The sequence below is a fragment of the Maniola jurtina genome, chromosome 3 (genome assembly GCF_905333055.1).
Source record: "Maniola jurtina chromosome 3, ilManJurt1.1, whole genome shotgun sequence".
NCBI classification, from domain to species: Eukaryota; Metazoa; Arthropoda; class Insecta; order Lepidoptera; family Nymphalidae; genus Maniola; species Maniola jurtina.
In genome coordinates, this window is record NC_060031.1 from 7,265,947 (window position 1) to 7,285,586 (window position 19,640).

General features: G+C 35.7%; 1 protein-coding gene across 1 annotated transcript in view; it reads right to left on the reverse strand.

Moving 5' to 3' along the window:
- LOC123880453 (5-hydroxytryptamine receptor) overlaps window positions 1-12,907 on the reverse strand; it is a 40,526-nt gene extending 27,619 nt beyond the window's left edge. The window contains exon 1 of the mRNA XM_045928583.1: window positions 12,559-12,907. The gene's annotated coding sequence lies outside the window, so the exon portion shown is untranslated. The remainder of the gene's footprint in view (window positions 1-12,558) is intronic.
- Window positions 12,908-19,640: the final 6,733 nt, after the last annotated feature.

Genomic DNA, 19,640 nt, shown 5'->3' on the forward strand with positions numbered 1-19,640 from the left:
TAAACAATTTTAGGTGACAATTGACAATTTGAATAAGGTACCTAAGTACTGGATTTAGAGATTTGCTCTTTTAACAGGGCTCTCTCCGTCACTCGTTTCATACATTCGTAGTTCCAATTTCATTTGAATATTAAGCAACCAAAGTCCATGAAATTTTGCAGACATATTCTAGAAACTAATATCTTTGTCTGTGGTGTTTTAGATTTTTCTAAAAATAAGTAGTTTTACAGGGGCTCAAAGATTTGTATGAAAATTTTTAAGACTGCGTAACTTTGAAACCGAATATTTTAACAGAAATCTGGAGAACCACAGACATAGATATTAGTTTCTAGAATATGTCTGCAAAATTTTATGGACTTTGGTTGCTTAATATTCAAATGAAATTGGAACTACCTTTGTATGGAGCGAGTGACGGAGAGACCCCTCTTAACCAGAATTCTTACTCGTACCTATCTATTGCGGCGAGATGCTACTCTATTTAGTATTAGGGTCTCGATGCCACTCTTACGAGTATGGTATAGGTACCCCGTAACAGTAGGTTACGTAGAAGATTTTCTGGATCTTTTTTTTTATTGTCTATATTTTAGATCGGTATTTATAAAACAATGTTCTTTGTAATCTCGTGGGTAGCATTTTTAGAATTAACGTGTTACTCTTATTGAAAATAATGACGACAGTTTCGGAATTTCGTAGGCGAAACAGTAATTTATGTCTTTCGAAACATCTCAACGATTTAAATCCGTTCAAATTATTACGTTGGCCAAAACAATGATGTTATTTGAAACATTTAAACCTTAACAATCAAATACTTCCACTTTAGACTTGATGTTCTCGTGATCAATCGTAAGTAATGACTATAATCTTGTTCTTTTTAACCCAAAAAGAGGGGTGTTATAAGTTTGATGTGTGTGTCTGTGTATCTGTCTGTGGCATCGTAGCTCCTAAACGAATGAACAGATTTTAATTTAGTTTTATTGTTTGAAAGGTGGCTTGATCGAAGAAAATCGGTTCAGCCGCTTGTTTGAAAGTTATCAGCTCTTTTCTAGTTTTCTTATAGAGGTTTTTGTGTTGGGGGTTTTTTAAATTTTGAGTTATTACCTTAAACAGTCCAAGACAGGTATCATGGCATGAGTTAATTTCAAATTATCGGTTTTAGTGCTATCTATGAATGCGATTGTAAAGTTTTGGCATAAAGTCTTTCAGTAAAAAATCTGGCAGGCATTTCCCTCTCTCCCTCATCTCTAACCAGATAAAAAGTGTAACAATTTTACTTCTGATAGTTTATCAGTAGTATTTGTTCGGCGTTGGGCTATTGATTTACCTACATATAAGTTAGTTGAGTGCATAAATTCAGAATCTATAAGGCTCTGATGATAGACATTATATCTATATTATGTAGATTGTAGACTTATAGATTCCATCCAAGTCAATTCGGAAACTTCGCTCCGTTAAATTGACTCAGGACTCAGGAGTCAGGACCCGATGCTACAAATAAAAATATTCCTACGACCCGATGGCATTTAACTCATGCGGATTATCGTCCGTAAAAAATCGTATCACTTATTCTATTTATACAAAGTGGAAGCGTACTATGCTGGAACCATGAATTTAATTAGATGATAGATCACACTTTGTTACTGTTGCTAACAAAATAAAGCAATCAAAAACAATATTCTCAAAATGGTATTCATTCATTTTATTCAATGAAGATTAATATCGTGAACAACGTCGCTATAAAGGCTTGTACACACACAATGCGCCAAGTAAACGTGTCCAACGCAGCTCTTAATAGGAAAGACAAAAATATTATATTTCGGCCAACACATCTACAAATTATACATCCGAATTCAGTTCTTAAGACTGGTAATTATATTGAGTGTTAAGACTGGTAATTATATTGGCTCTTTCCATATAATGAGGGAGAGATTGATATGAAAAGATTAAAGTTTAAACCCTTTCCGAGCACGCGTAGGACTGTGCTGCTCTGGTACTGCATCGCGTTCTAGCGACGTCACGCTCTAGACGTGCTTCCAATGATAAAAATATATGATAATATAATACATATGTACTTACTATGTAAAAAGGAACTAGATATGTTAGATACGTATTTTGGCACATATTTTTAGAGTGCTAGTTCTCTTACTCTCGTGCGTTTGGTATCTTTTGTCTTATTATCACCGAGTACGAATTTTATGAGCTACGAGTATAACTTGTTAGGTACTTACCTATGATGGGATTGCGCCCTTCATTATTTATTACTAATTGTAAACACCTACGCGCTTTTTCAGTGTCACGCATCCTACCGTGCTGTACCTACTGTGCTTATGCAATCGTGCATTGCTGCCGAACAGTACAGGCCTGTGTGTATCCGAATCCCAATATAATAGGACCGCAATACCAATTGTCGAGCATTGATTGCCGCGGTAATGTTGCTATGGATTTAGGTAGCTACCTACTGGTATTCAGCAGACAGAGAGAGATGCGTTCGAAGTGTAATGCTGGAGACGAATATTGCGTATATTGTGAATGACACCAATCTCTTCTTACAACTAGAGGACAAAATGCGTCTTTCCATCACTGTTTTAGCGCATTAAGGACGTAGGTATCTCACACCGCGGGGACAAAAGTATCGTCTTTAATGCTTTCTCTTTTACGTTTAGTAGCCTTTTTTTCATACTGGTACACGATAGGGCATATCAACCCATCGCCAGCTCACTACTGAGCCCAGATCTCCTCTCAAAACTAGAAGTGCACCACGCTCGCGCTGGCCAAGTGCGGATTGGTAGATTGGCTCCGAAAAGTTAGAGGTTCGTGCCCGGGAACCCCCGACCTCACGAATAGAAGATAGTTTTTTAACGACTAGGCTGTCACGGTTCAACGGATATTTTTTTTTTCTTTAAATCTGGCTTTACTCTGATAAGCCAATGTCAAGTTTGTGATATTTTCAAGTTATTGAATTTATACAAGTATGGACTCCGTCTGCGCCGGCGCCCGCCGACATACGCGCGGCGTCCCTTTAGAGCGCTTTCCAGTCAGTTCCACCACCAAAAAACAGCAACTAATACAAAAACCAGCCACTCTTAACAAAAAAAAAAAAAAAAACACTCCAAACAAGCACAGCACGCGCGCCAGCAAACGCCATCACAGACGAAGTCCTCAACGGATATTAAATGCAATAAATTATTTAAAGCTTTCTTAACATTTGCATGAAAGACTTCAAGAAAAGTTTAAAAACTAAAGAGGTGTTAAGCTTTTTTATCCTTGCTAAAGTAAGATAATGTAATCAGTCCCCATTGTAATCAATGATGTGACTAATGATGGCAATGCTAAATTGCTCAAACCACTAGAATCACAGTAATCTAGTCACTTAACACTATTCCATTATCGTATCATCCGGCAATAATACCGTCTCGATAGTGCGACAGGATCTGATCGATCTTAATTATGTCCCAGTTCTCGCTTATTTATTTTATCCATCCCAATGTGCGAAATATCGAATGTCAATAGCAATTCAATGTAACAATATGAACCCAATGATCCAAATACCGAGTATTTCTGCAGCAAATAAATTAACAGTAAACAAATATAAATTAAAAATGTAAGTCATCTCCGATAAGACATGGAAGGAGAAGGGAGGCCTTTGCCCAATATTGGGGCGCATCAAGCTGTAATAATAATTTTTAGGGTTCCGTACCTCAAAAGGAAAAACGGAACCCTTATCACTTTGTTGTCTGTCTGTCTGTCCGTCCGTCTTTCGTGTCTGTCAGGAAACCTATAGGGTACTTACCGTTGACCTAGAATCATGAAATTTGGCAAGTAGGTAGGTCTTATAGCACAAGTACCTACAGGAATAAATCTGAAAACCGCGAATTTGTGGTTACATCATTAAAAAAAATTAAAATTTGTTTCAATTTTCAAAGTAAGATAACTATACCAAGTGGGATATCATATAAAAGGGGTTTACGTATACATTGTAAAACTGATTTTTATTTATTTTTATGTATGATAGTTTTGATTTATCGTGCAAAATGTTGGAAAAAATATCCGAGTACGGAACCCTCAGTGCGCGAGTCTGACTCGCACTTGGCCGGTTATTTTTAACAAGTGGAACGTATGGGTCTATGTTAGACAAACATCATCCTGTTACCCACCACCTTCCTGCTTCAAAATCAGACCTTCATCACTATTTGTCTACCAATTACATGTGACAAATACAACGAGTGGATACAAACTCGGTGGACCTATGTTTATCTCTGCCATTGTGCATTGTAAGATCTACGTCTCCTGCGGATGCTCCGGTGTCGGAGTGGAACCTGAATCGAGGTGTGTTTTGGAGGATCTGCGAGCTACAGGTGGTGCGTTATGCTTGCTTTTCTTACATTGAAAAAGTGGGTGGTGCATATGGATGTTGCGCCATACAGATCTATCTGTTTCAGCGGATTATAGCAAATTAAGTTTATAGTTCCTTTTGTATAATAAGGTTTAGTTCCTATGATCGCCTTCCTGCTCCATCATCAGACTCCACGAGTCTGAATCTCTCTTGGATGGTTTTTTAATACAATCATCTTAATACAGTCGGTGCAAAAGCAACTTAGCATAGTTCATTATATTCTTTGTTTACCTATTTACTCGTATATACGGTATGTTTATCTACATTCTACCCAATAGATAGTTAATTACAATTTATTACTAGGTATAATAGGTATTAAGAAAGCAATTTGGATCTGTTTTACGACTGATTAACATTTATTGCGCTGTTAGTTTAACGTTAAGATCGAGGCACCTAGGTCTTAACATTGATGTGCATTAGAAATTCAATTATAACTCTGCTTGCAGTAAGTATCTATTTCAAGAAGATATTAGAGATAAAGCTACCTAAATGTCTGCTCTTTGTAACTCCTCATATATTAATATGTACTGAAAGCTGTTCGGATTTGTATCGAGTTTATCTTCCATTGCACTAATAACGTTGCAATCACAGCTATCACAGTTGATTGATGTTGATTGGGATCTGAGCTCCAATTGTTTAAGTAATGTATTTGCATTTTCGCACCCATTTACATTGAACCGAGTGGTTTATAAGCGTGCTACAATTTCGTCTTGCTTTAATTTCTGCCTGACATTTTCCTATCATCATCGTGAGAAAACCTGCATTCCTGAGAGTTCTCCATGGTCACAAAGGACTGTGAAATCTGCTAATCCGCACTGGGCCAGCATGGCAGACTATGGCCTAGATCTAAATCCTTCTGATTCTGAGCACAGCCGTGCTCATAGTGGGCCGGCGATAAATTGATCATGGTAATGATGATAATAATATCACAATTCAGATCTACTAATTAGAACATTGTTCCTAGAGCGATATTACCGTTCTAAATCAATATGTCATGGAGTAGGTATATTGCAGCTATTGTGCGATAGCATTGACAATAAATCTAGTGAGCTGTTCATGAACAGTGCGGGATTGCGATTGATATATATATACCTAAACTAATATAAATAGTAACAATAGATTGTATCAATGTGAAAATCAAATTATTTCAATCAAATCTAATTCTTATTAGATTCCCGTGCTTATTGAATTATAAGACGTATGCCCACTTGTACCGAACTATCCCTATTTATTTTTATTTTATTAGAAAATTGTATAAGTAAGTTTGCAGGAAAATGAATAGTAAATATGGATGTATTGAAAACGTTACAATAAAAACTAAAGCTAGCCTTATTTAATACTAGCTGATGCCCGCGACTTCGTTCGCGTTGATGTAGTTTTTAAAAATCCCGTGGGAACTCTTTGATTTTCCGGGATAAAAAGTAGCCTATGTGCTAATCCAGAGTATAATCTATCTCCATTATAAATTTCAGCCCAATCCGTCCAGTAGTTTTAGCGTGAAGGAGTAACAAACACACACACACACACACACACACACACACACACACACACATACAAACTTTCGCCTTTATAATATTATAGTGTGACTGTAAAATTAGTCATCTCCGCGTGGAATGGTGCCAAGAATATGTATACTGGCTGCAGCATTTCCGCACTGGGTACCCTTTGCGCAAAAAAGCAGCCACTCCTTCTGTCACCAGATGAGGCAATTGAAATGCTTCGGTTTGTTTATTTAATTGATCAATATTTTATTAAATAAACAAACAAATTTTTATATTTAAATTCTTTGAGCTAGGCTTATAGAGAAAGCTAGCGAGTGCCGGACTTTCGTAATTTTATAAAAGCTGAAAGTTTCTCTGCGTATTGTCCCTACCACAGGGAGGAACGATCGGCGACTACGAGGTTTGGATCATGGTGGCTTTGAGAGATAACAGGCAAAAAGTCAGAATCTTCCTCATTGTCATAACATTATGGCAGTTGCACATAATAATGGGTTCAATTCAACTTGCACTGGCATTTTACACGGCATTCTAACGAGGTCCTAAGCCGTCGCTGGTGTAGCGGGGTAATAAGTAGCAACGCTCAAAGCCTCCCAGCCGAGAAAACACCTGAACCTGCGCCGGGAGCCAATTCCCAGAGCATCGCTTCTAATCAATCGTAGGTAATTACATGTACCTAACACCACGGAATATACTTAGTACTTACCTATAATAGTAATACCAATTTTGCTCCACGGAAACTAATAAGAACTTGTGTGCTACTTAAATATTTTATCATATTTTGAGGGTGGTATGGCCTAGTTGCGAGTTGCAAGCGTAATCAATCAATCGATTGTGCAGTGTGCTGTTAACCAGCCACGCTTAAAATAAGCTTGGTGGATATTTATCAATATCAAAAGAGTTCACAGCAAAGACAATAACAATGCAGAGGGAGCATTGATATTTACCTAATTACCAAATAAATAAAAGGTGTTACAGCCTTATGTACTGTAAAAGCACTTTCCAAAAGTTATATTCTGCTGCTATAGGTATATAAATAGATCGTGGTTTACCGCAACAGGTAACAATACAGTGCAATGCTTTGCCAATTGCAATTGCAATAAAATTTGGATAGCAAAATCGACAGTTAATTGTTTGGTAACCGATAAAGTGACATACCTACAACGCGCTTACAACAGACAGATTTGAGGAATTGTTCAGGCCGCAACTGTATATAATATATCAATCTCCTAACCATTAGGTTAATCTAATATTCAATACATATTCAACTAATATTTTAAATGCGAAAGTGTGTCTGTCTTTAAGCTGGATTTTCACGGCCCATCAGTTTAACCGGTTTTAAGGAAAGGTACAGAGATAGTTTGCGTCCCAGGGACGAATGGGCTACTTTTTGTCCAAAATGGAAATCAAAGAGTGGGCACGGGATTTTTCAAAACCTAAATCCAGTAGGATGATGTCGCGGGCATCATCTATTACTGTACCTACTCCATAAATAAATAAATTGTATCTCCAAACTACTTGCGGAAGTCTCTTTCGCGACTAGAAATATACCTACTTGAGCTACGAGTCCCTAAATTATACAATTACTTAGGTGCCTTATAAAGAGTTTTGTTTTCTTCCGAAATTCAGAAAAAAATTTAATAAACTTTATCAAGCGTTCTAATATTTTGTCATTTTGCATCCAATAGCTTATGAGCACTTTATGAAATTGTTACTTATTACGAATTACGAGTAAATGTTAAACCGAAATCAAATGATTCTATCATTATTTTTTTATACTAGACCGATTTTTCGGAACATACCTTTGAGATTGATATTCGTAACTATTCATCAGGGAAGCAGAATCGTTACTCAATAGCGATGTAACATTACAGTTAGACATAACTTGATCTGAACACGAAGAGGCTAATATAAAATAACTTGAAATCGTAGTATAAAATTTAAAATTATACATAATAGTCATCGTACAAGAGAAGTAAACCCAAACTCTGTAATAAAAGGTTAATAGGTAGTTAAGTTCTGGGAGTTAGCCACTCGGCAAAGTTGTAAATATCTTATAGATTTTGCATAAAAAACGTGACTTGCAAAATATAGGGTAACTTATCGACAATCTTCAAATTATACTGACTCATAAATGGACGCGGTATGCAGAATTGCAAAACTTTTATTGGATATCGGCAAGCAATGTAGGTAGCATGACGTAGCAAGATATCGTTTGCAGGATGAATGGTGCATTTCATGGATGTATTTTACGGACGTGTGCGTGTGTAGGCTAATACACAGATATATCTAAACTATTATAAACATTTCATGGTATAAGGGTACCTAGTTAAATTTTTAGGTTTCATTTAAATTACAAACATAATAAATGTAGAAATATTTAACATTAAACTAGAATACAAAATAAGCAAACTTAGTTTAAATTTCATTTTGTGTGTTTTCATGAAGTTTTCATTTATATTTTAACAGAAAATTCGTCTATATTCTGAACATACTTTAGAAAGTTGCTGGATTCGTAGTGTTAAACTTTAAATTAGTAGGTAGGTAACTTTAGTTGATTTTCAGTTCTAGTCCCTATGTCGACGATCGATGGCGAAACAGTATTAGCTTGACAATTTTTTTTAATTTATTAATATTGACGTGGAAATGCGTTAGTTACATCATAACATAGTTAATCCTATATTATAAAGTACCTATCATATTATAGAGTTTAAATATATTACTAAAGCATATTTATTAATGCTCCGGATAACAGACTCAACTTGCCTGATGTTCACTAGTAATGCTTTTGGTCATTAAGGATCAGTTGCATGTGTTACTTGCAGTAAAACTTAAAGCAACAAGCAAAATGGGTAATACAACTCAGTATTTGCAACTTTACCGTTAAGATCTCGAATCCATCAGCATGTCTGCGCCCACTTCTGACCCTCTACCTTCCTTATCCAAGTGCTTAACGTTTATGGCGAACAAATTAAGCTTTAACAATACTTTACTCTAACCACCTAATTTGCAACTAGGTCTTAGTAAATTATCGCTGGACAGCGATTTTTACTTATTTCGTAGAAAAGACAGTTAATTTTTTGATTTTATGACTTACCTTAGTTATAATATTATGTGTTTAAAGAGTCATTAAATGAGTACCACTGTGTACCTAGTGTGTAGTGTGTTCTGTTCCTACTTAATAATTCCTCGAAGATTAGATATTTGTGTTCTCCAGTCTTGTGTTTTGACATCTAATGTCTGCGGATCAGCTGCTCTATGATGTGTAATACCTAAAACTCTTCATAATCTTATTAATCCAATAAATATTCTTAAAAAAACTACATTTCCACGTGATGTAAATGGCCTGGCACTCATTTGTCCACTAACAATTTGCAGTTCAAAAATCCAATTTCAGAATTGCATACTTACATACATAATGAGAAAATAAATGAATGGTTGCAGTGTTTAATTTTTAAAATGAACTACGTAGGTAATGTTATTATACAGAAGAGAACGGACAAATTGCTGCAGTATTTTTATACTGAGGCGACAATATTTGTGATTACGAATTGGTTACGTCGATGGTAGCAATCAGCCTTGGCTCTTGTGCCACAAACTGCAATCTATTTTGTGCTTCTGTTATTTCTTGTTGTTGGCAAAAGGGACTCAAAAATGCGCTCCTCTTTTCAATGTATCTATGAGATATTATATTTCGGAATAGTTACAATACAACACATTTTAAGGGTTCCGTACCTCAAAAGGAAAAACGGAACCCTTATAGGTTCACTTTGTTGTCTCTCCGTCTGTCTGTCTGTCGGTCCGTCGTGTCTGTCAAGACACCTATAGGGTACTCTTTCCGTTGACCTAGAATCATGAAATTTGGTAGGTAGGTAGGTCTTATAGCACAAATACAGGAATAAATCTGAAAACCGCGAATTTATGGTTACATCATATAAAAAAATAATTAAAATGTATTCAATTTTCAAAATAAGATAACTATACCAAGTGGGGTATCACATAAAAGGGATTTACCTGTACATCCTAAAACAGATTTTTATTTATTTTTATATATAATGGTTTTTGATTTATCGTGCAAAATGTTGGAAAAAATACCCGAGTACGGAATCCTCAGTGCGCGTGTCTAACTCGCACTTGGCCGGTTTTCTTATAGATACAGTATAAATATAAAAAGACTTGGGACTGGATTCGCTCATCTTGCACCAATTTGCCGAGATTAACCGAGATTAGATTTCCAAAATTCAGACATACCTATTGGCTTTGGTAGGTAGGTTTACAGTAGTTAATATGTCTGAATATATATAGGTTCCTATCTAGTCCAAATGAGATTTGCAGTTAACATGCATGGTTCCTGGTTGTTATTTTGGGCAAACGAAAATGTTCGCTATCTAAAGCTGTGATGTCGTTAGGTTCTAGGTAAAATGTTTTAATAAGACAAATGGTAGCCCATTTCCTTTCTTTTACAAAAGACTGAAATGGTGAGATTTTAAACGTAATTAACACTGTTGTTTCAACCAATTCACTTCAAAGGGTTGGCGTGGCGAGCCATTTTCGTCCGTAGAAGTAAAAATAAAACGTAGAGACAGACCATAGATACGTTTTATTTTAGGTAAGTATTTATAATATTATAAGACAATCCACAAGGTCTGGTCTTTTGTGTTAGATAAATTATAATACATACCAACAAGAAAATGTATGCAAATAATAAATATAAAATAACTTTTGGTATTTCATTCAAAAGATTCATGTTCAATTACCTTTTATAGGTAAGTATTTTGGAATTAATGTGTACGTACCTACTACAATTAACGTCATATTAGATAATTAACATACATAATAAAATTATGTAAGTAAGCTGATATTCTATGTTAACGTTAACTACGTACCGCTTAGGTACCTTATTTACTATTATTTATACTACCTACAGAGACAGACTGATAGTTTAGTTTGTACACTCTTGATAGAAATTATTGATAATATTTTTGTACCTATATTGATATAATAGTACTTTATTAAAAGAGTCATCCTCTTCTTCGTCATAACACTCTTGGCAGAGCGGTCGTGGTCATCACGAAACAACGTATCTGAGGGCAGATGTTATACGCCTCATGAGCATTCGCCACTTCTCCCTGCTGGCCGATAGTCTGGTACACTTGTGCTAGAGGCCACCTAAACAGCAGACAATGTGGTCGCTGCATCGCATGGGCGCACTAAGTTACGGCTAAGTTAATAAGCAGTGTCTCCTCAGCCGATTTTGCTCTATGGTAGAGTTTTGACCGCTTCTAAAGCCGAGATCAAAAAGTCTAGATTAGAATCCAATCATATTCTATGAAACAAATGATTTTGTAAATAACTACTACTTACCTACTTACGCGCAAGTGTTTCAGAGCTTGTTTGTGACAAATTTTTCAGAGACTTTTTTGTAAAGCTTTTAGTGTGGCTTCTTTAGTTTTTGTGTCAAAAGAATAAGAGTACTTACTTGAAGGTAAAACAGGATAAAGGAAAGTCTCAAGAGAAAACTTCGTTGGGTCTGATATGCCTAATGCAGAGGGATATCAATAGGTAGCTGTATCCTTATCTCTGTCAACCTGACTAAGTATATCGAGCAAGAAAAACGTATTTTTATTCAATACCTGCCTGTGATAGTGACCTTGACAAAATGTTATTAATTTATAACTTGAATATTACTTTTTGGAACTGTATTATTAATAACTAGCGTTTACCTGCGACTTCGTCCGCGTGATTTACAACCTATTTATAGGACTTAGGGATAATGTACGAGTATGGCTATCTATAAGTGAAAGAATTTTCAGAATCAGATTATTTATTAGTTAGTTCCAAAGATTACCTACCCCCTATAACTCACAAAATTAAGCTCATCATAACATCTATTCGCGTCTCAGCTGTTAGGTATAATTTCGTTAAGATTGATTTTTTACCTACATTTTTACATAAAAAGGCAAGAAAAAAATTGTTCGAGGTTTCTTTGCATGAAAACTATAGGTACCTATAATAGTGGTCTGTACTCAGTGGTATTGAATTTCTCGGCATTAGTGTTTAAATGTGTTTTGCCCTGGATTCCTATCATGGCAGCAAGTGAAAAATCTACTAAAAAAGTTTTGGTTGCTATCTTCAATTGTTTCTCTTCAATCTTTGTTGATCTAGCGTTAAATAGATTACATATTATATTTTGTTGAAATAAGATTTTTATTCAAAGAAACTTTTAAAAGTGCTTTTGAATCATTATCGTCGTGACTCTGCGTGACTGGTTCGGAATGTCCTTATTACAGAGAAAAACCAGCAAGAAAGTAGAAACTCGGCGGCGGCGCAGCGGGCGTTGAGTTTCACATATTTTATAGGTATTCCTAAATTTAAATTAATTAAGTACTTATATTTTACAAAAATAAAACAGATTTTTAAACTTGTTGACAGCACTGAATAGGTACTCTAAGACCTCTCTTTTTTCTTACGGAATGTGGTTTAGGTCGACTAGGATTGTTACTTTTTTTAATCTATGTCTGCGGCCAAATTTTAATAAGAAGTATTTTTCTAAAGCTACAAAATTTTACAAGTGCATTTTTCTTGAAGAAAATATACCTAAATGTAATTTTCATGCAGTGGGATCTTAAATAGATGTTTATCTCTAATTACATAGTTAAAATCACGTACCTATCTGATGTATGCGGCGCGAATATTTGGTGCATCCCCTGCTGGGAACGTCTGGAGTGCGTTTACTATTAAGTACAGCACAAATTACTACAGTCCGTGGGCGGCCGGCGGCGGGCCGTTTACCCCTCGTATTTGTCTACGCGGATTGAAATGTTGATACCACGTACACTTTGATTGAAGAATCATGAAAACGTACTGTAGCGTGTCCGGGGAACGTCGACCGTGAAATCGAGCACGTAGTGTTTTGTTTACGACAGACGGTGTGAGGCGGGCGCACTCTCCGAGCGTTCGCGACGAGCTTCGCGCGCGGCGGGCCACAGATCAACAGATAGGTACGCGGCTGCACGGGGCGGCTGGGGAGACCGGGGTGCCGCTGGCGACGGCGCGCGCCACGCTCGTCTCGCCCCGCACTTCCCTCTGACGTCACCGCTGAAAACCTCCCGAAATTTTCTCACGGGTAATCATTGTATCGTAATATAGCAAGAGCGATCCTAAAGGCCAAATAAATATCCCTAAAATTAATACAATGTTTTACGTTTGACGACCTCGCTGGCACAGTGGTAAGCGCTGTGGGAGGTCCAGAGTTCAAGTCCTGGCTGAGACAATTTGAGAATCTATATTTGGTCTGCTGGAAAGCTTCTGTCTTAGATAATACCTATCGGAAAAACCGTGCCATGCCGTGTGGAAAGTAAAAAGCGATAATGGGTAGGTATGGGTTTAATAAAACTGTTCACCCTTCAATCATTCAATCAACTGTTCATCCCTTTCAAGTTAACCCATTTTCATCTTAGACTGCATCATAGCCCAAGGGAGTCTGTACCCCAAGGGAGTGTACTTGGCCCTCTCTTATTTATCTATAATATAAAAATGAATCGCAAAATGTGTTGGTAAGCGCATAACTCAACAACGCCTGGACCAATTTGGCCAAATCTTTTTTTAAAATGTTCGTTGAAGTTCAAGGATGGTTTTTACGGCGAGAAAAATTAGAATTATTGCTGGAAAAACCCTAAAAATAGCCCTTTTCTTTTTCCCATACAAATGATTTCTAACTAAAACGTAGTCAATTTGAGCTTTATTGCTATGGTATAAAGTTCATATTAAATTATCCTGGATTAGCACATAGGCTACTTTTTATCCCGGAAAACCAAAGAGTTTCCACGGGATTTCGAAAAACCTAAATCCACGCGGACGAAGTCGCGGGCGTCAGCTAGTAATCTATATAAATGACTTTCCACAATCAATTCATTACCCAATAACACTTTTTGCAGATGACTGTACTGTGACATTCATTAATAATGCTACACTTAATTTTGAAAATGAAATCAATAACTCACTTAGAACTATAGTTGACTGGCTAAATAAAAATAACCTTATTTTAAATTTTGATAAGACAAATGTTATGATTTTTAAAAATAGAAATAAAGAAACTATTCCCCTTAATATTACATACGACAATGAAAAAATAAAAGAAATAAATGTATCCAAATTTCTAGGGCTTCATATAGATTATAATTTAAATTGGAAGGCACATATCGAAAGCGTTTGTGCTAGATTGAGCAAATTCTCGTACGCTCTTTATTTATGCTCTCTAAAGTAGTAAGCACAGATACACTCAGAACGGCATATCATGCCTATGTAGCGTCCACTTTAAGATACGGTCTTATGTTCTGGGGCAATGCAACGGGTCATGATGCAGTTTTTAAAGCCCAAAAAAGATGTGTACGAGCAATGTTCAATTTAAAACAAACTGATAGTTGTAAGCCATATTTCAAACAATATAAAATATTGACATTTCCTTCGATGTATATATTAGAGTCAATTTTGTTTGCTAGGAAGAATCTTCACTTGTATAAAAAATTAGTAAGTAAAAGACACAAAAATAAACTGGGTTTGCCGGTGTCAAACACTGCACATTTTAGTAACAGTGCATTTGTAATGACGTGCATTCTATACAACAAGCTGCCTGAAACAATTTTAAATATTAATAATTACCAAAAATTTAAAAGGACCTTACAAGAATACTTAGTAGACAAGGCGTACTACACCATTCAAGAATACGCCAATAGATATAAAGCATAATAAGTGTTACGTTTCTCTTTATTTTTATTTTTCTCTCCTTTGTTACAATAATAATTTCCAATTTCCATTTATTGTCATTCATGTTATCAATATAATTATGAAATATGTTGCCTATTGCACACCACTATAATGGTAAATACACTGTAACCTTAAACTTTTGTACCACCTATTGTAAAACGTGTATTTGCAATAAATTAATTATGATTATGATCATCACTTACCATCAGATGAGATCGCAGTCAAGAGACACGTAATAATTATCAATTCATCATCTTTGCCGACTTAGTACTGAGAAGGTACGGGTCTCAAGGTCTATCAGGTATTACTCGTAAATTGTTCGAAACGATACTGCACTTTCTTCATACGTATAAGTACATAAATGTTTTAGAGGTCAAATGCCACCTAACATGGTTAGGTAACAGTACAAGTTGTACTCATGTTGTCGTTGATGAGGGTCGCAATTAGGGCTGCACGCCGCCCCGAATTAGCTGGGACGTCCCACTTCTGGTGATAATTCGGACCTCCTGCCAAGGACCCATACGGAGATTGTCCCAATTTCATTTTAAATTTTTGATCCCGTACGAAACTTTCCATAAACTTTTGTCTACGTGTGGTACCTATGACTATACTATAACTTATAAACTAACTGTGTTGTCATTTGATTACGGAATGCATATTTTACATAAAAAGTACTTCGCACAACGGTCAACTTTAATTCAAACACAATTTCTTGAGACTCCCCATACGGCGGCGCTATATGTGCGTAAAGTGTAGCCCATTTACTCAATTTATTTTGTATTGAGCCTACTCGCATTTAGAATAAAGTGTTTAACTTATTTTTGAAAAGGTCACCAGTAAAATGTCAAGAAGATCGCAGACGTCTTGATTCAAATTCAATAGACTATGAGCTACGCGACTATAAGCATTCAATTCTACTTTATTTTTTACCTATAATTTTGTAGAAATAATACATATGTGCAGCGCCTCGTATAATTGGGTCACACGTTGGCAGGTATGACGTGGTTTCATCAAATATTTGTTCACTTCATACGAGCTGCTAGCACCTCCTTTGAGCTCTGTACAAGCTTTGAAATAACAGATATGCTGACAAAAGTACCTGCCCTAATAATTAACGTACATTATTTTCCTCTTTTCTTTTATAAAGTGATGTTATAATGTTTTATCTACTTAACAAATCATAATTCGACCGCCCAAAAATAAACGTTCTCTTTTTTATTTAAATGAACGAAAACTTTTGTTATGCTTTCTAAATAAATCATATTTACCCACGTTATTTTTGAAAAAGCAACGGAGGACGGTTCTTATGGTAATTATATTAATTAATTTATAATTATTGATTTGTAATCATAATGTAGGCATTATAATTATAAATCAATAAATTGAAAATCTTGGTTTCTATAGAGTCGATAGTGATTTTATTTTAGCTCGTACCCAAAAATCTGTGATGTGGCATGTATGTGGTTGTGTGCACTTAAAAAATAATAAATTCACTGTAAAACGCGGGAGTTTTAAAAGGAACACGTTGAAAGCACCAAAGTTTCAATCTCGCTTAAAATAGAATGCTTCAAGCGACATTAATATTTTAAGAACCTTTTGGGGCCATATAAAACTTTTGACGATTTGTCAAAGTAGATTTATGTCAAATACGAGTATTTTAATATTCACATGCATTATTATAATAATTATTTTGACATTAGATTTAGTAACTAGCACATAAATATTATGTCCCTACCTAAGGGTCAGGATACACCACCGCTGCCGTGCCATTCCAGTCTGCAGCACGGCGAACGTGTCATTCTACGACGCGATGCGACGACACGGAACGAATACCGTGCTACGGCGCACCGGGCGCGTGATGCACTTATCTATAGCAAAGCACGACACCACGGCCGTATCATATTCGTACGCGACGGCGCGGACGCCGTGGCTCTATGCATCCTGATCCTAGATCTTTTAAACTTTATTTGAATTTTTCTTATTTAAAGTAGGTAGATACCAAATTACAAGTCTAATTTCTAGCACTCACAAAAAATAAAATATAAGTCATTAGCAACAAATAATAGTACCTACTAAATATTATATTAACAAAAAATAGTATTCCTTAGGAACCTAAATAACTTTATTATCTAAAACTTTCGCACAACACAAAACTTTTTAACAATTCTTGTCTGGATGTTTTCATTCTATCGAAATTGATAATAATTGATTTATTTCAAATTGTCCGACTGATATGAAATTATACAAACGTGTGATTTGGATGATAAATTAAATAGATGATTGGAATAAGATAGTACGTACCATCGGTAGGACTTAGCTTAGATATACAAAAACTTAACAGGGCTCTCTCCGTCACTCGTTTCCACTCGTTTCATACAGTCGTAGTTCCAATTTCATTTGAATATTAAGCAACCAAAGTCCATGAAAATTTGCAGACATATTCTAGAAACTAATATCTGTGTCTGTGGTGTTTTAGATTTTTCTAAAACTATGCAGTTTTAAAATTACAGGGGCTCAAAGATTTGTATGTAAATTTTAAAGACCGCGTAACTTTGAAACCGAATATTTTAACAGAAATCTGGAAAACCACAAACATAGATATTAGTTTCTAGAATATGTCTGCAAAATTTCATGGACTTTGGTTGCTTAATATTCAAATGAAATTGGAACTACGATTGTATGAAACGAGTGACGGAGAGAGCCCTCTTAAGGGTGCATTAACATAACTAACTTAATTGTAATTTATCGAGTCGGCCTTCTCTTCGAGTCATTTACCTCTTAATGAATCTATCGTTATTGTAAGGAATCTATAAATCATTACAAACTTTGAACATTTATAATAGACTAAAATTCCTTTTAATCCATCATAGCTATAGGTAGGTATAAATTTTATGAATGACACAGCAATTTGACTAGTGGGTATTAAAAGTTTGTAATGCTGAAAGGTGAGGTGTATGCCACGACCTTCGGCATTCTCAAAAGGATTCAAAGTGAAGCCCTGCGTAACAATGGTTGCTCCATTCACAGTCACCGCTTAGCTACGTCTGGATAATCAATGACACTGTTCTTACTTGCTATTCATTAATCGTCGGCTATATTTTATTCATATCTGAGTGAATTTATTATATTGTTCTTAGAATTTAACTAAATGCATATTTAAAATGAAATGAAGGATCACTCCAAATGTATACCTATAAGTGCACGTGGGTGCCCTCGATATTTTTGTATGCTATTTGCCCTTTGAATTGCCAAATGAATAAAGGACCACAACACAACACACGCAATGCTGTTTGTGCCGGGCATTGAACAGCAATTTTGTGACATCTCGATACTGCAGCACTTTTTAGTGGCAGCGTAAATGAGCGTTGTATCAAAACTATCGGTTTTTGATTATATATTGATTAAATCTCCTACCTCTAAATATTCACATAGCTACTAATGAGTATTGAGTTCTACGAACAGGTACGGGAACTTCGTACGCAATCTCAAGGAAATTTCCAATACAGTCTCGGATCTCAATAGATTCTCAAAGGATTTCTCAGCTGGTTTCATATTATAGCGTTTTAGTCTTACCTGGAAAGCGCTCAAGCCTTGCTTTGTAAGTTAGGTAATGAGTTACTATATTTAAATAAAATATATTAGTCGTACCATGATGAAATGCCTTTGTACCTACCAGCTATATGCCTACTATCCTACGTCAATGCTACCTACTCCTATTTATTGTCAAGTGTTGAACTTTTTATAATTTCTTCCTACCTTTATCAGAATGGCACTCTTGATAATATTGTTAGGTCTCAGTATAAAATGATCTTCATTTACGCCTCTTTTTAAGTGACATGCCTCATGGGATTTGAATTTTTCAACTTGAAACCACAGCAGTTTAACAGTCAAAGCACTCAGAAATAAAAAAGGTCGAGGGTTCAATCTTCAATAGTTCTAACCTCACCTGGTGCACTGTGTATGTATTATTATCATACCTACTACAAAAAAGTTTAAAGTTTACTTATTTGCGGAGGGAAGGGGATGTCATGTTTATTATTAGCTTCTGCCAATCCGCACTTGGCCAGTGTGGTAGACTATAACCAAACAAATCATTCTCAATTTGAGAGGAGACCCGTGCTCAGTAGTGAGCCGGTAATGGGTTGATGATGATAATTAACTAATATAGCTTAACCTAATATTCTTTTATAAAAAAAAGAAGATTAGATACCTAATTTCATAAATATACCTGTAGGAGGCACATATTGATTTTTTTGAATATTCCAACGTGTCTACAAAATTACATGAGTTTGATTGATTAATATTCAAATGAGGACCAAACTACATTTGTATGGAGCACACTCGCTCCGAGAGACCAATGTTAAGTAATCGAATCTCTTGAAATAAAGTGCGCTCTCAGTCTCGACACCGAGTTCTAGTTTTTCTCATATAACATTCTACGTGTAAGCGTAGATTTTCCATTTAGCAGCGGAAACGTTTCAAAGAGATATCGTCTTACTTCAGACGTTCACGTGTTCCTTATTATTACTAGCTCATTTCTAGTGAATTAAACGTTGCACGAGTTTAGACTGACAAGTCAATTCTGAAAACTGCGACTTCTTCCGCGTGGATTTGGGTTGATCAATCCCTTTGTGAATTCAAAATTATTATAATCAAACAAAAGAATATCAAAAATGTAAACAATTCAATAAGTACTTGTGTACCTACTTCGAGTAGGTACGTAGGTAATTGAATACGTTTCTGATTCAGTGAAATGGAAAGTCATCGCTGTTTCAACGAGAGTTCATGAAACCCCTTGGTATTTTATCGAAAGTACTGAAAATAACAGAAACCAATTTTAAACTTGAGAGCGAATAAAGTGCACTTCAAAATTAATAGAAGCATTTCAATCGCAGTGAAACTTGGTCGTTATTACACAATACTCAGATTCAACGGCAATAAATTAAACATTGTAAAAGGTCAAACAAAGCAAGATATTAGGTAGA